This window comes from Apium graveolens, chromosome 3, assembly GCF_009905375.1.
Source record: "Apium graveolens cultivar Ventura chromosome 3, ASM990537v1, whole genome shotgun sequence".
In the NCBI taxonomy this organism is placed as follows: Eukaryota; Viridiplantae; Streptophyta; class Magnoliopsida; order Apiales; family Apiaceae; genus Apium; species Apium graveolens.
In genome coordinates, this window is record NC_133649.1 from 180,843,735 (window position 1) to 180,850,828 (window position 7,094).

Below are 7,094 nucleotides of genomic sequence, written 5' to 3' on the forward strand. Positions count from 1 at the left end.
ACCCTAACACACGGATCGTACGATCTGATGGGGGTCAAACGCCTGTTGGACATGTGCCTTTGGGACATGTGCCTGTAGGACACACTGTCATTGGACAGTTTAGTGTTCCTCTTGGACAGAAATCGGCAGGATTCACTCCTCCGATCATACCTGCGGTGCCTACGGGTGTGCATACACCTGTAGTACAGACGCACGTACCATTTGTTCCACCTGTGGTGCCTGCTGCACCTGTTATGCCAATTGTGCCTGCTGCACATGCTGAAAAACCTGAGAAGTTCAACGGAACGAACTTCAAATGTTGGCAACAAAAGATGCACTTTTATTTGACCACGTTGCATATGGATCGCTTCCTTAAGAAAGAACAACTGTTGCTCACTGCTGAGAGTAACATGCAGACTGTGTAGGCTGCTGATGCTTGGAAGCACTCCGACTACATCTGTCGGAACTATGTGTTAAATTGTTTGTCTGACTCGTTGTATAACGTATACAGTGCGAAGCCAACAGCTAAGGTCTTATGGGAGTCACTTGACCATAAGTATAAAACCGAGGACGCTGGGGCAAAGAAGTGGATTGTTGGCCGCTTTCTTGATTATAAGATGGCAGACTCTAAGACTGTGGTCAGTCAGGTGCAGGAACTGCAGGTGATCATTCATGACATTCATGCTGAGGGAATGGTCATAAGTGAGTCTTTCTAAGTTGCTGCTGTTATTGAAAAGCTTCCACCTGGATGGAAAGATTGCAAGAACTACCTTAAGCACAAGCGAAAGGAGATGTCTATGGAGGATCTTATTGTTAGACTTCGTATTGAAGAAGACAACAGAGGGTCCGAGAAGAAAGTTAATGTTGCCACTGAGAAGGAAAACATGGTGGAGCATGCTCAAAGCTCCAAGCCCAAGAAGACTAATTCTAGTAAAGGGGCAAAGCTGGCACCCAAAGGAGGGATTTCGAAGTTGAAATTTCAGGGGAAGTGCTACAACTGTGATAAAGTTGGTCATAGGTCTTCTAACTGCAAGAAGCCCAAGAAGCCCAACAAGAAGAAAGAAGCAAACATGGTAGAGAATATCTCCAAGGAGATGGGTGATATAGACCTCTGTGCTACGGTCTCTGAAGTGAACCCGGTCGGTTCTAATCCACGTGAATGGTGGATTGATACTGGTGCTACTAGGCATGTTTGCTCAGATAAGGCGATTTTCTCTAGCCTCAAAGCTTCCGATGCTGGTGAGAAGCTCTACATGGGGAATTCAGCAACTTCTACCATTGAGGGTGAAGGCACGGTGATCCTGAAGATGACCTCTGGGAAGAATCTGACTTTGAAAAATGTACTTTATGTGCCTGATATTCGCAAGAACCTTGTGTCTGGTTCTCTGTTGAGTAAGCATGGCTTTCGCATTGTAATAGAGTCAGATAAAGTTATTTTGTCTGAGAGTGGTATTTTTGTAGGCAAGGGTTATTTAACCGATGGGCTTTTTAAGCTCAATGTAATATCCGTTAAGGACAATAATGAAATGAAGAATTCTTCTGCTTACTTGCTTGAGTCTCCTAATTTATGGCATGCTAGATTAGGACATGTAAATTATGACACTTTATGACATTTAAGTGCAAAAGAATACATACCTAAACTTACTATCGATTCAAAACATAAGTGTGAGACTTGTGTTGAGGCAAAATTAACGAGATCATCATTTAAACGTGTGGAAAGGAACACCAAAGTGCTAGACCTAATACATAGCGACATATGTGATTTAAAATTTGCTCCAACAAGAGGAGGAAACAAGTATTTTATTACATTCATTGATGATTGTACAAAATACTGCTATGTATATTTGTTGAAAAGCAAAGACGAAACTATAGATAAATTTAAAATCTATAAGGAAGAAGTTGAGACACAACAGACTGAGAAAATCAAAACGATACGAAGTGATCGTTGAGGTGAATATGTTGAACCAATTGGAGAATTCTGTTCACAACATGGTATAATCCATGAGGTCACTGCACCATACTCCCCTCAGTCAAATGGTGTGGCTGAAAGGAAGAATCGCACTCTGAAAGAAATGATGAATGCGATGTTGTTAAGCTCTGGGCTTCCACAATCGATGTGGGGAGAAGCCATCTTAAGCGGAAATAATATTTTAAATATTACGATGCACAAGAATAAGGATGTAAGTCCTTATGAAATATGGAAGAAAAAGAAACCAAGTTACCAACACCTGAAAGTGTGGGGGTGCCTTGCAAAGGTACTGATCCCTACACCGAAGAAGGTGAAGATAGGTCCTAAGACTGTGGATTGTATCTTCATCGGATATCCTCCACACAGTACTGCATATCGGTTTCTTGTTCATGAATCCAAGATTCATGATATTCAAAAGAATACCATTATGGAATTAAGGAAGGCCTCATTCTTTGAGACGGTGTTTCCCTGTAATCCAGGAAACCAACAACCTACGACGTCTAAACGATCTCATGAGTCTGTAGATGACGATAATGAGAGTGACGAAAGTGAAGACAAAAATGTGGGGGTAGTGAGAAGAAGCAAAAGACAACGAACGGAGAAATCCTATGGGTCTGATTTTATGACCTATTTGCTCGAAGAAGGTGACCCAAAAACCTATAAGGAGGCGGTTACCTCACCCGATGGACCTATATGGAAAGAGGCCATCAAGAATGAAGTTGATTCAATTATGCAGAATCATACTTGGGAACTAGTGGACTTGCCAACTGGTTACAAACCATTAGGTAGCAAGTGGGTTTTCAAGAAGAATTTGAAAACTGATGGCACTATTGATAAGTATAAGGCCAGACTTGTGATTAAAGGATACAAGAAACAAAAAGGCCTTGATTATTTTGATACATATTCTCCTGTAACGAGAATAACGTCCATAAGGATGATGTTTGCTATTGCTGCAATGCGTAATCTAACTGTACATCAAATATATGTGAAAACAGCCTTCCTAAATGGGGACATAGATGAGGAAATCTATATGGAACAACCCGAAGGGTTTGTTATCCCAGGATAAGAAAGGAAAGTTTGTAGATTGGTGAAATCATTGTATGGTTTGAAGCAAGCGCCTATGAAATGGCATGAAAAATTTGACGAGGTCGTGCTGGCTAATGGCTTCAAAATCAATGAATGTGATAGTTGTGCCTATTACAAGGATAATAAGAGTGGCTATGTCATGATGACGCTATATGTAGATGATCTACTTATTGCCGGAAGCAATGATAAAGTGATCAAATCTACCAAAGACATGTTGAAATCAAGATTCGACATGAAAGAAATGGGACTAGCAAATGTAATTCTGGGAATTCAAATTTCTAGAACATCAGAGGGTCTCGCATTAAGTCAACCACATTATGTTGACAAGATCCTTGAGAAGTTTCTTAAGGATGACTTTGAGAAAGCTAGGACACCTGTGGATATGACTTTGCACCTATCCAAGAACAAAGGTGTAGCTATTTCCCAATTGGAATACTCGAGGATAATTGGTAGTCTGATGTACCTCATGAGCTGTACAAGACCAGACATTGCATACTCAATTAGCAAGTTGAGTAGGTTTACGAGTAATCCGGGAGCTGATCACTGGAAAGCGATCATAAGGGTACTAAGGTACTTGAGGGGAACTCGAGACTATGGACTGCACTATGGCAGATACCCAGCAGTATTAGAAGGATATATTGACGCAAATTGGATATCTAGCAAGAAAGCACTTAAGTCTACGAGCGGCTATGTGTTTACATTTGCTGGAGCGGCAATATCATGGAAATCCTCAAAACAAATGGTGATAACTCATTCCATGATGGAAGCTGAGTTTGTGGCACTAGATAAATGCATCGAAGAGGCTGAATATCTACGTCAGTTTCTGGAGGATATTCCAAGATGGCCAAAGCCTGTAACTGCAATAGGGATTCATTGTGACAGTCAATCCGCTATTGGCATAGCACAGAGCATGATGTATAATGGAAAGTCTCGTCATATACGACGACGACACAGTTCTATTAGACAATTGATCTCAACCGGAATTATCACTATTGACTATATACCGTCAAAAGATAATATCGCGGATCCACTAACCAAAGGGTTATCAAAATAAGTGGTTGAGAAATCATCGAGAGGGATGCGCCTTAAGCCTATTGCTTAACGGCATCATGGTGGACACCCAACCATTGCTGACTGGAGATCCCAAGAACTTGGTTCAATGGGACAACTAAATCATGATGACCAAATCACTGTGGGGGTAACCCCTAGCATGTTCCAATGATGAGGAAACAGTGAGACCCGTAAGGTACGAGGTTAAGCTTTGAGCTTTTAATGATCTTTGATGAATACATGGAGTTCAGGAGTGAACGTATGGAATTCAGTTGAGTAAACACGGGTTACTCTATAAGATAAAGATCACCTATGTGGGAGAGAAGTGGGGCCGCTTCAAAGGAGAATTGCGAGGCATAATTCTTTAAAAACTCCTGCAGAACCAGGACGATGTTCCATGGCCAAAATGGACATAATCATGAGAACTGAATGAGTCAGGAAAGATATAGTGATGAGTATGTCATCATTTACATAAACGGTCGAACAGTTCAAGGACATCGCGTCATACTGTCTACCAGTAAAGTCGATATACTTATTCGAGCGAAGGTTCAATGAGCATTCTCTACCTATCGTATACTATAACTGACCGCCGGAACTATCACCAAGTCAAGCTCCGCGTCTGTCTGTCTATGTGGTGCGTGCTACTGGACCATCAATCTCATTTGTGGGGGATTGTTGAACAAACTTAGTATTTTAGACTAAGTTGTGAATCATTTTGAGACTCTATATGAGTGAGACACATTATGTATTAGTGGTGTGTATTTATTGGAACGTATTCTCCTCTTCGAGGGGATTCCAACGCATATTTACACGCTCAAAATAAGTAAAAGGTGAATGAGAACTGATGTTCCAAAGTTTTACCTTTTAATATGAAAAGTGGTTTTGTACCACATCGAGAGTAGCACAAACCTATTCCTTAGTTTTTCTTATAAATACCATGTACCACATCGTAAAGAAAAACAAGTCATTTCAAGCCTCTCTTTATAAATAGAGTCTTAGGGCATCAGTTTTATTAAGTCAAGGGAATAAGAGTCATCTCTTTCATTCTCGGTCGTTTTAGTCTTAAATTTTTTCAATATTCCGGTGATAATTCTCGGGCTTAGTTCAAGTTCGCTGAGAGTATATTCGATCTATCGATTATACTGGTATCTTGTTGATATATGTCTTGCCTTTAGGACCTGATTCCTACTTTCACGGGTACCATGACTTCACACCCGTAAGTCTGAATGAAAGGGAATTCCCTGTTTTGGTCCCTGAAGTAGTATTATAGGACTAGAGTACCATGAGAAATACTTTTGTCCAATTCCTTTTCTTTTCCTCCTATCTTGGTTTTTAAAGTATGTTTTATAATCTTGTTGATAGCCTCAGTTTGTCCATTGCTTTAGGGTGATAGGTCATTGAGAAGTTCTTTTTGATTTCCAACACGTTACATAAGCCTCTTATCTCTTTGGTGTTAATTTTTTTTTAATTGTTGAAGATCAATTTATAAGGAATACCAAATCTACATATGATAGCGCAACATATAAATTCTTTCAGCTTTCCAACAGTTATAGTAGTTAGGGGTTCCGCTTCTGCCCCCTTTGATGAATTAGTTAACAGTTACCACAACATATTTTACACCTCCTTTGCCTTTCATTAGCTCTCCAATGAGTTTATTCCATATACCGCAAAGGGCTAAAGGTTGACAATGATTTTCATTTCAACAGATGGGTATCTTATGAAGTTGGCTAACATTGGTCACAGGTTCTCGTAAATTTGTAGGCACCAGACTTTAGAGTTGGTCGGTAATAACCTTGTCTCAATATCTTCTAAGCAAGGGAAGTCCCTCCTGAGTGGATCCCGCGGATACGTTCGTGGAGTTCTCTCATTATGTAATGGCATTAGCTGTTAGCGATGCACAGGGGCGGAACCAGGAATCTAACATGGGGGGACCAAAATAAATAAAAGTAGAAAATATACCGATGTATTTGAGATTTGCACGCCTTTCTTTGATCAAATAAAAAGAATCAATGATCTCCTCGGCAGAAATGGTCTCCGCAATCTCCTTTTCAATATACATTATCCAAATAATCCCTAAGAAATTCATCTTCCATTCGATTGCGAAGACTTGTTTTCACAATTTTCATAGCAGAAAAAGCTCGTTCAGATGTTGCAGTAGATGCTGGAAGAGTCAAGACAAGCCTTAATAGTTTTTCAACTAATGGATACATGTCAGCTTTCCCTGTGGTTACCAATCCATGACATAAATCACCAAGAGTAGACAGATTCTTCAAATCTGGATGAACCGGAATATCTAACCCATAATGTTGTAGTTCACACTGTAGATTCTTCAAATCTTGCACTTTCCTAGCAATTATCTAAAATTATTTCTTCTACTTGAGGATTGTAAGAAGCCAAAAGTTTTAACATCTCAAGAAAATTACCCTGATTCTTCGAGTTGCAGCTTTCATCATGTCCTCTGAATGCACAAGCTTGGAATGTCAACCATTTGATTGCATCTATCGATGTTTTAAGACGCATTCGATTTCGTTTGATCTCTTCTGCACTTTATTTCTCCATTATCTTCTCCAAGTGACAAGGCTGATTTTTAAGATTATAATAACATTTAGCCGCAAAATTATGAGCTGAATTAGAACCATCTCCTTTCCCAACATGACATCTAAAAGCACAATCTTTTCGATTATTTACTTTCCTCCAACTGTTAAACCCCTTGACAGTAAAAGTATTCGAGCCACACCTTCCTAATGGATTTTTAGCAAAAAGAAAACAATAAAAACAATATGCTGCATCTTTTTCTGGGGAGTACTCTAACCAAGGAAATTTATCAAACCAACTCTTTTGAAATCGACGGGGATGATTTTCTGGACCAGAGAAGGGATAAAATTGCACAGTTTGATATGGGCCAAGATCAATGTATGTTCTCCTAATTAAATCTTTTTTATTTGGATGATAAGTCTCAATTTGTTTCCGCAAATTAGGATCACGTATTAACGAATTGAAATCAATAATT